Source organism: Cricetulus griseus, chromosome 3 (assembly GCF_003668045.3).
Source record: "Cricetulus griseus strain 17A/GY chromosome 3, alternate assembly CriGri-PICRH-1.0, whole genome shotgun sequence".
In the NCBI taxonomy this organism is placed as follows: Eukaryota; Metazoa; Chordata; class Mammalia; order Rodentia; family Cricetidae; genus Cricetulus; species Cricetulus griseus.
In genome coordinates, this window is record NC_048596.1 from 22,627,811 (window position 1) to 22,646,236 (window position 18,426).

An 18,426-nucleotide genomic window follows, 5' to 3' on the forward strand; every position below is an offset into this window, starting at 1 on the left:
CCAATGGAATCAAATTGAAATCCCTGATATTTAACCCACACACCTATGGACACCTGGTTTTTGACAAAGAAGTTAAAATTACACAATGGAAAAAAGAAAGCATCTTCAACAAATAATGATTGCATAACTGTATTCGGGCATGGAAAAGATTACAGATAGATCCATATCCATCACCATGCACAAACTTAAGTGCAAATGGATCACAGACCTCAACATAAATCCAGCCACAGCGAACCTCTTAGAAGAGAAAGTGGGAGGTACCCTTGGACGAACTGGTACAGTAGAATGCTTCCTGAACATAACACCAGTAGCTCAAACATTGAGACTGACAACTAATAAATGGGACCTCCTGAAACTGAGAAGCTTCTGTAAGGCAAAGAACCCAGTCAGCAAGACAAAACAACAGCCCACAGAATGGGAAAAGATCTTCACCAACCCCACATCTGATAGAGGGCTGATATCCAAAATATACAATGAATTCAAGAAGCTAGCTACCAAAACACCAAAAAAATGAAATTTAAAAGTGGGGTGCAGAACTAAATAGAGAATTCTCAACAGAGGAATCTAAAATGGCTGAAAGACACTTAAGAAAGTGATCAACACCCTTAGAAAACAGGGAAATGCAAGTCAAAACAACTCTGAGATACCATCTTTTACCGGCCAGAATGGCTAAAATCAAAAACACCAATAACAGTCTGTTCCAGAGAGGATGTGGAGAAAAGGGAACACTCTTCCATTTCTGGTGAGAGTGCATATATGTACAACCACTTTGGAAATCAGTATGGTGGTTTCTCAGGAAAATGGAAATCAGTCTACTTCAAGATGCAGCAATTCCTCTCTTGGACATATATCCAAAGAATGCACATTCGCACAAGGACATCTGTCCAACAATGTTCAAAGCAGCACTATTTGTAATGCCCAGAACCTGGAAGCAACCTATATGCCACTCAACTGAAGAGAAAATGTGGTACATTTACACAATGGACTACTACTCACGAGAGAAAAGCAATGGAATGTTGAAATTCACAGGCAAATGGATGGAACTAGATAAAAACGCCCTGCGTGAGGTAACCCAGTCACAAAAAGACAAACATGGTATGTACTCACTCATATATGAGTTTTAGACATATAGCAAATGTTTTCCCACCTACAATCCATTTCACCAAATGGAACTAGGAAACAAGGAGGACCCCAAGAGAAGGGGAAGGTGACAGAATTTCCTGAGCTAATGTGGAGCATGGGGATACAGGAGAGGGAGCTGGGAGAAAGAGAGGGGAAGAAGAGGGAGGGAGTGGACAAGAGGGAAACAGGGAACAGGAAGGTTGAGTCTGGGGAAGTATAGAAGAGAGCACAATGAGAAATACCATAACAGAGGGAACCATTATAGGTTCTTGAAGAGGGATCTGGCACTAGGAAGCTTTCCAGAAATCTACAAGGGTGACACAAACTGGCAATCAAAGCAATAGGGGAGAGTCTACCCCAAACTCCCTTCCCCTATATGAGACTTATGACTGTCTTATATGCCATCCTAGAGTCTTCATCCAGTGGCTAATGGAAGCAGAGGCAGACACCCACAGGTAAACACTGAACTGAACTCTGGAAACCAGTTGCAGAGAGGGAAGAGTGATGAGTGATGAGGTCAAGACCAGGCTTGTGAAAGCCACAGAAACAGCTGACCTGAACAAGGAGGGAGTGACATGGACCCCCCCACTGATGGCTGGGAGGCCAGCATTAAGACTGATCCAGACCCCTGAACATGGATGTCAGTGAGGAGTCCTCAACACTCTATGGGGCCTCTGGTAGTAGATCAGTATTTATTCCTGGAGTAAGAAAGGACTTTGGAGCCCATCCCATGAGGAGGGATGCTCTCTCATCCTGGACATACAGGGGAGGGCCTTGGCCCTGCCCAGGATGACATGACAGATTTTTGAGCATCCCCCATGGAGGGCCTTACCCTCCCAGGAGAACAGAGAGCAGATGGGTTGGGGATTGGTGGAGTACTGGGGAGGAGGGGAGGGAAAGGGAGCAGGGATTGACATGTGAAGCAGGCTTATTTCTAATTTGAACTAACAAAAATTAATTTAAAAACAAAATAAAAAGTGGTTTTGAAACCAAAATGAATTACTATATTAAAAAAAAATCTACACAGCATAGTTGGGGGAAAGTGTGGTTTACAGATTTATAAACATTTCCCCAAATCACATTATTAAATGACTATGCTGGTATAATACTTAAAATTTGTGTGGCAGACACGTGTGTGATATTACAGGCTGAAAAATCATAAGGAAATTTGTTTTTTAGTCTTACTTTTATCTGTGTGCATGTGCTCACATGCGTGAGAGTATGTGTATGTGATGTGTGTGGTATGGTGTGTGTGGTGTGGTGTGGTGTGATGTGATGTGTGTGGTGTGTGTGGTATGTGTGGTGTATATCTGTGGTGGCTAGGAGAGCATGCCAAATCTCATGGAGCTGCATGTCATGGGCACTGGGAAGCCATTGCTGCTACTCAGAAGAAACATTCTCTCCAAAGTGATAAGCCAGCTCTCCAGGTCCCAGGGCATTTTCTTCTGATGTCCTTTCTATAGTGAATTTAATTTGATCAAATGATAAATACACTTTACATTCAAGCTTATCAAAATTTAAACCTCTAGACATCACATAAGAATCACATGAATTAACTGTGTGTGAATAAATTATTAAACAAGTAAGTAACAGGAAACTCCTTAATATTGTTTTCACTATGCCAGGGTTTAGAAACTTGATTATATTCTATGCTATCATGAAATATTTTATTTAAGCCAAAAACAATGAAGGGTAAAATATTGGGACTACTCTTATATGTATACATACCATTCACAGATTAAATTTGATTTTTAGTCTTTCCTTTCACTTTATTTGGAAGAAATAACTCATAGACCTTAGAAATCAAATATCTAACCTGATTTTTTTCAGAATAGGAACTTCTTAGGTAAGTAGCATCTATAGAAGTAGCAAAAGAAAAGTGATTCATTTTCTGCGTGTGCACGCACGCGCACACACACACACACACACACACACACACACACACACACACACACACAAATGAAAAGGTGAACTTGAGCAGAAATGACAGGCAGGATTAAAGACAGAGTTAAAAGGTTAACAAAAATAGTTTCTGCTTAATTAAAGACATCATATAATTAAGAAATAAAGTCCTTGCTTCCTTCTTGTGCATCTTTCAGATATGTGTTGTCCTACATGTGTCAGTAGAATGTAAGGCAAATTGATAGGTTACATGTAAGAAGAAATAATGAAATTGTTTACATTTATTGATTTCCATGTGTTGAACCATTCCTGAAGCTCTGGAATTCAACCAACTAGATCACATTGGATAATCTTGTTGATTCATTATGTATTTGGTTAGAAATATTTTATTGACAAAATATTTTCTCCACGTTCATCAGAGATGTTAGCCTAAAATTTACATTCTTTCTTGATTCCATCATTTCTTTCTTTTCTATGCTTTGCATACATTTGGTTTCAAGGCAATACCAACATTGTAGAAAGATTTTTAGAAATATTTCATCATTTTTTATTTTACCAAATAATTTCAGGAAAATTTTCTAAAGCTATGGTAGAATTACACACTGAATACAACTCCTCCTGGCCTATGATAGTTAATGATAGTTAAGAGAATTTTAATGACTTCTTCCATCTCATTGGATATTATGCGTCTATTTGAATTCTTTATTTCAATTTGATTTGAATGTATAGGATATATATAAATATGTTTCTTTTAGATTTTACACTTTGGTGGAGTATAGCTTTCTAGTCAATCCTTAAGATTGACTGAATTTCTAATTGAAGACACAGCATACTGAAACTTATGGTACATTTTGAAAGCATTGCTAAGAGGAAAGTTCATAGTACTAAGTGCCCACATGAAGAAACTGGAGAATAGTCATACTAGAGAATTAACAGCACACCTGAAAGCTCTAGAACAAAAAGAAGCAAACATACCCCTGGGGAGGAGATGCAAGAAAATAATCAAATTGAGGGCTGAAATCAATAAAGTAGAAGCAGAGAAAATAATACAAAGAATCAATGAAACAAATAGTTGATTCTTTGCAAAAATCAACAAGATAGACAAACCTTTATCCAGCCTAAACAAAAGGCAGAGAGAGAACATGCAAATTAACAAAATCAGAAAGGAAAGGGGGGACAAAATAACAAACACAAAAGAAGTCCAGAGAATCATCAGGTCATAGTTTGAAAACCTGTACTCCACAAAACTCAAAAATCTAAAGGAAATAGACAATTTTCTGGATATATATCATTTACCAAAATTAAATCAAGAACAGGCAAGCAATTTAAACAGATCTATAGCTCCTAATGAAACAGAATCCCTCATCAAACTCTCCCAAACAAAAAAATCTCAGGGTCAGATGGTTTCAGTGTAGAATTTGACCAGAAATTCAAAGAAGACATGATACCACTACTCCTCAAAATGCTTCACACAATAGAAGCAGAAAGGTCATTGCCAGACTCTTCTTATGAGGCTATAATTGCATTGATACCCAAGCCACATAAACACACAATTAAGAAAGAGTACTACAGATCAATCTCTCTCATGAACATTAATGCTAAAATACTGGCAAATCAAATCAAAGAGCACATCATGAAAATCATCCAACATGATGAAGTAGACATCATCCTAGAGATGAAAATCAAATCAATGTAAGCCATCATATAAACAAACTGAAAAACAAAAACCCCATGATCATCTCGCTAGATGCTGAAAAGGCCTGAGACAAAAGTAGATACCCCTTCGTTATAAAGGTCTTGGAGAGATCAGGGATAACAGGAACATAACCAAACAATAAAAACAATATATAGCAAGCCAACAGCCAACATTAAACTACATGGAGAGAAACTCAAAGCATTCCTCTAAAACCAGGAACAAGACAATCCTGTCCACTCTCTCCATATCTCTTCAATACTGTACTTGAAGTTCTAGCTAGAGCAACAAGACAACAAAAGGAAATCAAGGGAATAAAAATTGGAAAGGAAGAAGTCAAACTTTTAAGATTTGTAGATAGGTATGATAGTTTACATGAGTGACCCAAATAATTCTACAGGGAGGCTCATAAACCTGATAAACACCTTCAGTAAAGTGAAAGGATACAAGATTAACTCAAAAAATCAGTAACCCTGCTATATATAGAAAATAAATGGGTTGAGAACAAAATCAGAGAAAAATCATCCCTAACAATAGCCACAAACTACATAACATATCTTGGAGTACCTCTAACCAAACAAGTGAAAGACCTGTATAACAAGAACTTTGAGTCTTTAAAGAATGAAATCAAAGAAGACATCAGAAAGGTAGAATCACTATAGTAAAAATCACAATCTTGCCAAAGCAATCTGAAGATTCAATGCTATCTCCATCAAAACCCCCACACAATTCTTAACAGAAGTTGAAAGAACAAATTTATATGGAAAAGCAATAAACCCAGGATAGCCAAAACAACCCTGAACAATAAAGGAACTTCCAGAGGCATCAGCATCCCTGACTTCAAACACTACTATAGAGCTATAGTAATTAAAACAGCTTAGTATTGACACAAAAATAGGCAAGTAGAACAATTAAATCTAATTTAAAACCCTGATATTAACCCCCACTCCTATGAACACGCAATTTTGACAAAGAAGCTAAAATTATACAATGGAAAAAAGTTAGCACCCTCAACAAATAGTGCTGGCATAACTGAATGCTGACTTGTAAAAAATGACAGATATTTCCATACACATCACCAGGCACAAATTTAAGTTCAAATGAATCAAAGACCTGAACATAAACCCAGACAGACTGAACCTCTTAAAATGGAAAGTGGGAGGTACAGGAGACTGCTTCCTGAACTTAACACCAGTAACACAGACACTGAGACTGACAATTAATAAATGGGACATACTGAAACTTAGAAGCTTCTGTAAGGCAAAGGACACAGTCAGCAAGACAAAACAGCAGCCCCCAGAATGGTAAAAGATCTTCAACAACCATATAACTACAGAGGGCTGATTTCCAAAATATATAAAGAACTCAAGTAGCTAGTCACCAAAACACCAAACAATCTAATTAAAAATCAAAGCAATCCCACTAAAACCGGGACCATGACAAGAGAGTCCACTCTTCCATATCTATTCAATATAGTACTCAAAGTTCTAGCTAGAGACATAAGACAACAAAAGGAGATCAAGGGGATACAAATTAGAAGGGAAGAATTAAACTTCCACTATTTATAGAGGACATGATGGTATAATCTAAGTAACGCCAACTACTGTACCAGGAAACTCCTAGAGCTGATAAACACATTCAGTAATGTAGCATGATACAAGATTAATTTTAAAAATCAGTAACCCTCATATATATAAATGATAAAATGGATGAGAAATAAATCAGAGACACATCACTCTACACAATAGCCACATATAACATGAAATATCTTGGGGTAATATTAACCAAACAAGTGAAAAAATATACAAAAAGAATTTTAAGTCTTTGAAAAAGAAATTGAAGAAGATATCAAAAATTGAAAGATCTCCCATGTTCTTGGATAGTTAGGATATACATAGTAAACGTGGCAATGTTACCAAAAGCAATCTACACATTCAATGAAATCCCCATTAAAATCCCAAAACAATTCTTCACAAACCTGGAAAGAATACTCAACTTCATATGGGAAAACAAAACCCTCAGGGTCAACATCCCTAACCTCAAGCTCCACTATAGAGCTACTGTAATAAAAACAGCTTGGTATTGGCATTAAAACTGACAAGTGGATCAAGGGAATTGAATCAAAGACTCAAACATTAATCCACACATTTATGAACACCTGATTTTTTTACAAAGAAACCAAAATTGTACAATGGAAAGAAAGAAAACAACTTAAACAAATATTGCTGGGTTAACTGGTGGTTGACATATAGAAGAATACAAATAGTTCCATATCTAGTGCCATTCACATACTTCAAGTCTAATTGAATCAAAGACCTCAACAGAAATCCAGTTACACTGAACCAGATTTAAGGGAAAGTGGGAAGTAACCTTGTACATTTGGGCACATGAGAACACTTCATGAATTAACAGCAATAGCACAGACTGTGAGAGCAGCAGCCAATAAATGGGACCTCCTAAAACTGAGCAGCTTCTCTAAAGCAGAGGACATGGTCAACAAGATTAAACAGCAGCCTACAGAACTGGAAAGTATCTTCACCAATCCCATGCCAGACAGAGGACTGAACTCCAAAATATATAAAGAACTGAAGAAACCAGACAACAAAACAAAAATAATCAAATGTAAAAAATCAAGTACAGACCTAAACACTAAATTCTCAACATAAGAAATTAAAATGGCCAAAAAACATCTAAGGAATTGATCAACATCTGTAGCCATCAGGGAAATACAAATCAAAACAATTCTGGGATACCATTTTACAGCTATCAGAAGGGCTAAGGTTAAGAACATTGATGACAGTGGAGTAATGAGAACACTCCTCCATTGCAGATGGTAGTGAAAACTTATAGAGCCACTTTGGAAATCAGAATTGCAGTTTCTCAGAAAATTGGGAATCAATCTACTTCAAGACTCACCAATACCACCCTTGGGTATATACAAAAAGGATGCACAGTCATACCACAATGACATTTGTGCAACTTTGTTCATAGCAGCAGCATTATTTGTAACAGCCAAAATCCGGAAACAACCTAGATGCCCCAAAACCAAACACTAGATAAAGAAAATGTTGTACGTTTACATAATGGAGTATTACTCATCAGAAAAAAAAAAACAATGACAACTTGATATTTGCAGGTAAATAAATTGAACTAGAAAAAAATCCTGAGAGAGGTAACCCAGAGCCAGAAAGGAAAATACATCATGAACCCACTCATAAGTGGATATTAGATGGAAGGGGAAAGAACCAGGTTACAGTTTACAAACCCAAAGAATCTAGGTAAAAAGGGAACCTTAAGAGGGACACACATGGAGGGCCCCAGGAAGGGAAAATAGTTAAGATCTGCTGGGTCAGGGAAGGTTGGTACAAAGGAGGGGATGTGGAATGGGAACATAAGGGATGAAGAAGAGTTATGTCAGGGGGTGGAGGGTGGGAGCAATGAAAGAGATACCCTGATAGAGGGAGCCATTATGGGGGTAGGGAGAATCCTGATGCTAGAGAAATTCTCAGGAATCTACATGGATGACCTCAGCTAAGACTCCTAGAAATAGTGTAGAGGGAGTCTGAATGGGCCTTCCCCTTTAATCAGATTAGTGACTACCCTAATTTTCATCATAGAACCTATATCCAGCAACTGAATTTAGCAGATGCAGTGATCCATAGACAAGCACTGGTTTGAGTTCCTGGAGTTTATCTGAAGAGAGGGAGGAGGAATCATATGAACAAGGCAGGGTCAAGAGCATGATGGGGATGACCACAGAGACAGCTGACCTGAACTAGTGGGAGCTCATGCACTATGTACTGACAGCTTGGGAACCTGCATGGGACTGAACTAGACTCTCTGATTGTGGGTGAGCATTATGTGGCTTGATATGTTGGGTGGGGTGGAAGTTATATAGATATGTGTCTATGTACATGCACATATTCAATAATACTCAAAGACAAGTGGCTAATGAGTGAAGAACGGAAAAAGAATGAAAAGGGGGCAAGGAAGAGTATCTGGAAAGGAATAGAATGGGAAAAGGGAGGAATTGTGTAATTCTATTTCAATTTAAAACATATTTTTAAACAAGTACAAAATTGTAAAAGCACTAAAAATTTTTCTTTAAAAATCATATATGTCAAGCACAAATCAGGTTTAGTTGATATTAAATAAAGAAACTACACAAAGTAGGATAGATTGGAAAGTGGGGGTATGTCTCAGAAGAGTTGCTGGGGGATCATGATCAAAACATATTATGTAACATTCACAATATAGTAAATAATTTTTAAACAAATAACAATACAATTTTATATCATGCTGTAGAAGACACAGTTATTGGTGAAAATGTATTACAGTCAACTGAGAAAGAAAAACCTTAAATAACATCATTGTTACCCAGGAATGAAAACACAGACCTAGAAGAATCCCTGTACTGCTTAGTTAATTTGGTCAAACCACTATGGTCCAAGAAAACGTAAACAAATATCCTCTGACTGGGTTCTGTCACCATTAACACAACCACTTATTCCGTGATGAAATGAACCACAAAGACAAATTACTCCTGCATAATGGAAGTGCTTAGTCCTGCAGGTTAACAGAAAATTAATATGAAACCTATAATCATTGTTCAAAACAACAAAAATTTTAGATAGGATATGATTAACATGATGTGCACACATACCTAACTGAAATGTAAATGTTTAAACCTGCACTTACCATTGGTTTTCCTCAGTTCCTCCACAAGGCACTGTGCTTCCTCTTGAACACGGTCCTCAATGCTCCTTTTGCCCATGCCCAGATTCCTCAGAGTAATGTCTGTGAAGCACCTTGTCTCTTTCCATATGCTTCCATTGCTAAAAACAATGCCTGAAGAAATGGTAAAACACTAGAAATAGATTCTGGGAACAGGTGAGAGACCTGATAGGTGAAACCATAGAGAGGGCCAACCCGTACCTCAGGAAGAAGTCCAGCCCCTCTTTTCAGTCTTCACCTTCACAGTCAACACTAGGCAGCACTCACAAGAACATGTGCAGTTACTTACTAAGACCTTTATTAAGTCTTTCTGCCATAGGTAAGCTTCCTCTTCCAGCAAACTCCTCCTCATGGTCAATCAGAGCTTCCTTCACTACTTCATACCCATGCAGCACCACAGTGGGCTTCGTGCCCAGGTACAGGGTGAACACGGGGCCATAGACTTTTGAGAACTGGAAATAGGAAAGAAAATTGTAAATACTAGCAAGTAAAAGTCACTTTAATCTCCATGGAGTCAACCTCCTTCACAGTAACATTATCATTCACTGTATTTTAATATTTTTACTCTGGCAAAACTCAGCTTCCAATGGTTCAGAAGCCTATTTTATATCACATTATGGTGATAATCAGTTATTGATCACCTACAGTGAACTAACTTCTAAGGGCTCAGGTATTTGTTGCACAAAGATTACAAGGAATTTTCACATTAAAACAGTCAGCAAGAAGCTGGCCACCAAAACTCCATGTAGGCCACCTGACTGTTGACTGCCCCAAGTCTCTCAGTGCCTGCCTACCCTACCCACAATTACCCCTCTCATACTTCCCACCATGTCCCAGTCCCCCAATTTGGGCAGAAATGCCCTGTTTGAACAAAGGTCACTCCACTCCAACATGCGGAAGTCCAGCCACAGGTGTGGAGATGCTCTACTCTAACACTCCAGCCAGTAGACCAGAGAAGAACCAGAAACCAAGGATAAAAACACCCAATCTACTAAACCCATACTTCTGTATTTATACATTTAATGCTATGCATCAGACTTCTGATGCCATATTTACAGTTTTAGAAAAACAACAGTGGACTTCATATGGGACCGCAAAGAAACAAGAATAATCAAGGGACTCCTAGGAACAAAAAATCTGTTCAATGTATAACAAGACCTGACCTCCAATTATATTATGGAGCTATAGTGATATCAGCAGTCTGGCACTAACAAAAAGTAGACATTAAGACCAAAGAAACAGATGAGCTGATGCAGAAATAAAGCAACTAAGACAGGCCCACTTAGATATGAGATGAAAATTTGTAAGTCAGCACAAAAAAAATTTGTTTGAGTAGTCCAAGTTTGGCAGTCTGCTACTACAAACATAGAGTGTGGGTGCCACTGACACTGTACATAGGCATGCAATATTTTCTGGAAAAATCGTTCCTGCTCTGGCAGCATTCTTAGCTCCAGACTTGGATTTTACAAATATTAAAACTAGATATAAATATCACCAAATATGCTGGAAGCTTGACTTCTTTCTTGAATTTCTTGTGTTATTCCATGTCCATTTGTATTTAGTTAAATTAGGCATCAGTTCTTTTAGAGGCCAGCATCAAATAGATAAGCCCAGTAAAAAAGGATATCTAAAATTCTACCTGACTTACTGAATAACCTATTACCCAATATTGACCTTCAACCAAACATCATAGGAAAAAAGCTGTTTAAGAAAGGAAATAATCACAAATTTTGCAATTTTATGGGATTTTTTTCTTTTTTATAAAATGCAATGATATAAATGTCCTTTCACCTGAAACCTCTCTCATTACTGAATTACTGAAAAGGCCTGTTGTTTAAGTCATAAAGAACACAATCCTTTGAAAGCATTTTGGCTTCATGATTATTTATACCAATACTGCCTCTGATACTAGATTTTCATTAAAAGCAGCTTTCGTTTTTTTTTTTTGATGTTTATTAGAAACAAGCTTCTCTTACATGTCAATCCCAGTTTCCTCTCCTTCCCCTCCTCTCCTGCCCCTCATCCCCCATCTCAACCTCTTTCTGCTCCCCAGAGAAAGAGAGGCCTTCTATGAGGGATCTTAAAGTCTGTCATATCATTTGTAGCAGGGCCTATAGCCTCCCCTGTGTGCCTAGGCTGAAAGAGTATCCCTCTACATGACGTGGGCTCCCAAAATCCATTCATATACTAGGTATAAATGCTGATCTACTACCAGAGGCGCCATAGATTTCCCAGATCTTCAAACTGACATTCTCACTCAGGGGGTCTGGAACAGTCCTATCCTGGTTTCCCAGCTATCAGTCTGGGGTCCATGAGCAACCCCTTGTTCAGGTCAGTTGTCTCTGTGGGTTTCTCTGAAAAGCAGCTTTTAATGAATCTTCTTCATCAATGTATTGGAGGAGCACAAAGAATACTTACATTGGTCAAGGATCTTCTGATGTCCTTCACATCTATTTGGAGGAAATTGCCAATAAGTGGGAGAGGAGTGGGGCCAGGAGGGAGCTTCCCTCTCTCAGAGCACTCTCTCCAGAGTGAGAGGAGAACCAGACAGGAGAGAATAAACACCAACACCAAAACTGGATCCATGGAGACCCTTCTCACTAACACAGCTGTGATCAGCCAGCACAGGGCTTTTATAACACCTGCTGGATCAACACGTTCCTCTTGAAACATCATTGACTGGCCAATCAGATAACCTTTAATCTCTCTCAAGTAGACCTTGTCCTTTTGATAGAGATAAAAATATGCTGTTTACACTTTTCTTTTACAGGGTACCCATTTGAATTTGTGGTTTAGCTATACTGATTATTGTCCAAATAGTGCTAATAAAATAAAAAAATGTATTTATAAAGTGAAACTACTCTTGAGAAGCATGGATTAATTCTGAGATTTAAGAAAACTACTCAACATTTATATTCTCAGGTTAGTGCCCAGAGATGAGATTATGACTTAAGAAGAGTTTGTATATTCTATGAAATATATTTCTTTTTTAACAAAGTCTTACTATATAGCTTAGGTTGACCTCAAACTGACAATTCTTCTGCTACATTGACCCAATGACTAGATGAATATAATTGAATGACTAGAAATGCATTTGTGCACTACCATAGGCATGCATATTTTAAATAATTCTTTGCTGTATTAAACATTTATACATGTTCTGTTTACAATGTAAGGCTTATAGCTCTTTATTTCAATCTTTGACCATTTATGAAACCAAGATAACAAAACATAGCTATCAGTAAGACATCTTGAATCAGAAAATATATATATTAAGCTTTTAGCTAAAGAATGTTCTGTGCTTTTCAGTGTTGTGGAGTTCAACCATGAAAGACCTTTTTTTCTAAAGGTAATGGAACAGAAAGAACTATCTGTGTCTCATAGCTCATAGCAGGAAGAATTTAGAAATCAAAGTGGCTATTTAAGTGGTATACTTACTCCCCTAGCTTTACCATAGATTCTTAAAGAAAGAATTTGAATTATCCTAGTCCAACCAGTGCAGATGTAAACCTGGATAAGCACAATAGTCTATAGTCTGTAACAATAATTGAAATAACCTAACCTCCCCCAAACAGCACCACCAAGTGGGTACTAAGTATTAAAATGCCTGAGCCAAAGGGGGCATTTATAACTTAACCCACATTTCATGCATGTTACCCCCTTGCCTGCATAAAGATATAGTATTCAATTATATTCATCATAAATCCTTAACTGTGAAATATGGCACTATACTGATCAAAATTACTAACACTCATGGGACCATGAACCTAGTTAATAATTTTGTCATCATGGATTTAACACAAAAGTCAGAAAAGTTTGCTCAAGATTTGTAATCTTGCTCAAACATTACAAAAATAGGTACACAGGGAGCTAAGATAAATTTCAATAACCCAAACTCATCATTATCCTCATTATATACAACACAGTAAACAATAAATTGTTGCCCAAATAATATTACTCTAAAATCCCAAAGAGTAGGTTTGAATAAAACAGTCTCAGTAGATTTCTTTTCATGCCTGGAGTGATACTTAGTCTGTCACATTTGTAAGTCAGCATGATGCTTTGGATTAACTTTTCCTTTTATAAAATATAAGAACTGATGAACACTTAAAGAGAGATGGGCCACTGAGCTCAGTTTGTCTGCGTTTTGCTTTGCTTTCCAAGGAAAGAGCTGATGGTAATACATGGAGCATAACCAATCACTGTAACTCAATTAAAGATGAATTGATTCTTGAGAACACTCTTTTATTTATTAGTTCAAATTAGAAACAAACCTGCTTCACATGTCAATCCCTGTACTTTTTTCCCTCCACTTCTCCCCCATCCCCACCAACCCCATACTCTATATGCTCTCTGCTCCCCAGGGAGGGCCTCACCATGGGGGAAACCCAAAGTCTGTCATATCATCCTGGGCAGGGCCAAGGCCCTCCCCTATATGTCCAGGATGAGAGAGCATCCCTCCCCATGGAATGGGCTCCCAAAGTCCTTTCTTATTCCAGGGATAAATACTGATCTACTACCAGAGGCCCCATAGAGTGCAGAGGACTCCTCAATGACACCCAGGGTCAGGGGTCTGGATCAGTCTCATGTGACCTCCCAGCCATTGGTCGGGGGTCTATGCCTCCCCTCTTGTTCATGTCAGCTGTTTCTGTGGGTTTCACAAGCCCAGTCTTTACCTCTTCACTCATCTCTCTTCCCTCTCTGCAACTGGTTTCCAGAGTTCAGTTCAGTGGGTGTCTGCCTCTGCTTCCAATAGCCACTAGATGAAGACTCTAGGATGGCATATAAGACAGTCATCAGTCTCATTGTAGGGGAAATGCATTTAGGGTAGCCTCTACAGTATTGCTTAGATTGCCAGATGGTGTCATCCTTGTAGAACCCTGGAATTCTTCCTAGAACCAGATCTCTCCTCAAATCTATAACAGCTCTTCTATTATGGTATAATGTGGGAATTTACCAATACAGGGTCAGTACAGGGTCAGGTAAAAATATAAGCGTATATATTTGGGGAAAGCCTTACTTACAGAGCAACCTAGACAGCCAGCAGAACAGGAATAAGTACAGCAAGCTGAAGACGAAATGGAAGAAGGGGCTTCCATTTGTGCGCTCCTCACACTTAAACCTTTCCTGTGTCACCCTGACCACAACTTCACAGGCGTGGTCAGGCACACCTGTAGCCAGCCCCTAGCAGGAGTGGTTATGGTGTCCCCTACAATTCCCCCTTTTAGTCTAAAAGAGGATTAAACTTAACAGTGTAAACTATCCAAAATTAACAATCATAAAGGTGATATATAAGAAGATACAACATTCTGCTTATTTTACATCCTAACTACCTATTTTAACTAAACCCTAAAGTCATCTGAGAGAGGTGTCCAAGCCTGATCACCTCCTTCCAATCCCAACCATAAGCAATAGGAAGCTATCCCTAACTAGGTATATACATTATCCTAAGTGAAAACAATGGGGGTAAGAGGCTTAGCATCCTCCAGGTTACTTCCTGCTGGAATGGGATGACAATAGCCTCGTGGGTTCCTATAGGAAGAAAATGTTAGTATGGTGAAAATATCAAATGGATTGTGTACAGTCCATGTTAGATGGGATTCACTTCATTGAAGATCTTGCTTGAAATCCTTAACTTGATTGAAGTCAGTACCCAAAGCTCTGGCCGGTATGTCAGTTGAAAGGTTACAAGCTGGATCCAATGCAGTTGAGGAGGTGTGGCCCATTTTCTTTCTGGGGCATGCAGGAATTGCTGTCAGGCAGGTCTTCATTGGCTGCGTGGGACTCAAACATAAACATTAGCAGAGAAATGTTTGCTTGTGTATATATGCATACTGGAAAAGGCAACCATGGGAGAATAACAATCATTAGAGAGTGTACACCCTGAAGGAAAGAGCCAAGAAAAGACAAAGGCAGTCCCCAAATTCTCTTATTCTATATTACATCAATTGGCTTCTTGATATAATACAGAAACTCTGAAGTTTAGTTAAACAATGTGCTTGGATTTTAGAGGAGGAAAGCCAAATCCACCTCTAAGACCAGCATTGGTTTGATTGAATAGGGACTAGGAAATAAAAAGAAATAGAGTTCTCTGAAAGACAGATGTAAAGTTTACCATATGGCACATTCCTTTAGTTTGATGGTTATAGCTACCTTCTCTTCTTAAATATCTACCCATGAAGTGTCCTTTGACTTCTGGAGATGAGTTTTCCCATGAAGATAAAAAGCAAAACACTTCCCTTTCCTTTGGGAGTTTTCTTTTAGTTTATGAGATATACCTTAGTAGAATACCTGTCATTTCTCTTCGTCAAGAGGTTTGTCCTTTTCAACTCAAATCTTGATCAACTTTGATGGTATCCAAGTTTTTCTTCTCCTGTGGAAACAAATGCAAAACCCATACCCCAATGTAACACATGTCCTGGTTTCCATACAGAAGTTAGTACATCTTTGAAGTATATTGGCTGATAGAATTCAGCGATTTTTTTCCATAGTCCAGTGTCTTTATGCAGCTGTTTGTCCTTTCTCATTGGCATTAAGAAAGTTTAGTGTTAACAAAGCATTATGCAACCTATGTTTGGGGGGTTTTGTTTTCCAGATTGTTTATGGAGAATCTCCTTAAGTGTTCTATTAGATCTCTCAACCATGGCTTGTCCTGTAGGATTGTGTGGTATGCTGGTGACATGCTTTATGATATAATATCTGAAACACTGTTCCAATTTTGTGGAGGCATATGCTGTTTTTATATGTGCAGGTAAACCCTTAACCACAATAATCTCTAGCAGGTGTGTAATAACAGAATCAGCTTTTTAAGAGCAGGAGTCCATTTGAATCCTGAGAATGTGTCTATAGTATGAAGCAGATATTTCAAATTTCCAAATTCTGCAAAGTGAAAGATATCCATCTGCCAAACCTCATTTCTCCAAATGCCCTTAGGATTACAGCCTGCTGGCAATGTAGTTTGATTATAAAAGGAACAAGTAGGACAGTTTCTCACTATCTCTTTGAGTTGTTGCCAAGTGATGGAGAAGTCTTTTTTCAAACCTTTGCTACTTATATGATGTTTGTTATGAAATTCTGAGGATTCTACCACACTTCCTATTAATAAATGATCAATCTCATCATTGCCTTGTGCGAGTGGGCTTGGAAGACTCATATGGGATCTGCTATGTGTAAAGTATATAGGATTACTTCTGTTTCTGATTGCTTCCTGTAATTGTATAAACAGTGTAGTTAATTCTGTATTATCAGGAATGAATTCTGCAGTCTCAATGTGTAACACAACTCTCTCTGTATATTGAGGATCAGTAGCTATACTAAGAAATTCTGTAAAATCCATGAGTACCATGAGAATTACATATAATGCTGCCTTCTATACAGATGTATATGTTCTTTGAACTACTTTACTTACCTCACCTGTTTTATAACCTGCCTTACCTGATTTATTGGCATCAATGAACAAGGTAAAAACTCAAGAAGTGGAAGTTTGTCTTACAATACGTGAAAGAATCCATACTGTCTTTTTTATGAATTTAACTCTGTCAGTTTTGGGATAATTGTTGCTAATCATTCCCAAAAAGTCAGTAAGAACTATTTGCCAATATTCATTATCCTTCCACAAGGAGGAAATTTCCACAATAGTTAAAAGTACTATAATTTCTGCTGTATCATACCCAGTCAGTTGATGGAGTCATAATTTATCCTTTAGAATCAAATCAGAAATATTTTCTATATATGTCTTTACCTTTCTATTCTGTTTATGTGGCAGAAATATCCACTCCAATATAGTGTCTTCCCTCTACATCAGAATCCCAGAAAGGTATTCTCTGGATGGCAAGATAACCAGAATACAGTCTAAATCAAGGTATATCCAATCTACATGCACATCCAATATTCTGTTTTCTACTCATTGTAATTCTTTTTCTGCCTCAGCAGATAGTATTCGTGGACTGTTTAGGTCCTTATAACCTCTAAGGGCCATTTTTAAATGCTTTAAGTCATGTCCTTCTACACCAATAGTTGTCTGTAGTTTAGGAATTTCCCCTAGCAGCTTCTGAAGACTATTAAGAGTTTGATAACGACCCTTCTAATTTGTATCTATTGTGGCCTGATTCTTTGTAAGTCTATCTTGTAACATAAATAGTTAATAGAATCTCCTCTTTGTAACTTTTCTGGGGCAATCTGTAACCCCCATCTAGGCAAAACTTCCTTCACCATGTCAAACATACGTTTCAAAGTTTCCTTATTACAATCTAATAAAAGAATAGCATCCGTGTAATGTTAAACAAAAGATTGTGAAAATTTCTCATGAATTATTTCCAAAGGTTGCTGTACAAAGTACTGACACAAAGTAGGACTATTTATCAATCCTTGTGGCAAAACCCCCCACTGATATCTCCTAACTGGATGTGAATTATCAAGAATTAGAAGAGTAAGTGCAAATTTTTCTCTATTATTTTCTTCTAATGGTATTGTGAAAAAACAATCTTTCATATTGATGACTAAGATTGGCCATCCCTTAGGAATCAAGGAAGGCAATGGCATTCCAGGTTGCAGAGAGCCCATTGGTTGAATTACCTTATTTATGGCTCTCAGGTCTGTCAGCATTCTCCACTTACCTGACTTCTTTTTGATAACTAATACAGGAGAATTCCAAGGGCTGGTAGATTCCTCTATATGTCCACCATCTAGTTGTTCCTGAACTAGTCTTCCTAAAGCCTCTAGGTTCTCAGAGGTCATAGGTCATTGTTCTACCCAGACAAGTTCACCTGTAATCCACTTCAATAGTGGGCCTTTGGCTCCTCTGAAGGCCTATCATTTGTACCAAGTTTCTGGATGGTTGGTAACTGTTTTCCATAGCATCTTACAAGATCTCTTCTACTATCTAAAGATCATACATAATCTGACACTGGAGGAATATTAATCTGAGTATTCCATTGCTGTAAAAAATCATGAACCCAGAGATTTATAGCTATATC

At 37.9% G+C, this 18,426-nt stretch overlaps 1 pseudogene; it reads right to left on the bottom strand.

The window, feature by feature from the left end:
- Nucleotides 1-12,037, bottom strand: part of LOC113834832 — a 57,093-nt pseudogene extending 45,056 nt beyond the window's left edge.
- Between the last annotated feature and the right edge of the window lie 6,389 nt (nucleotides 12,038-18,426).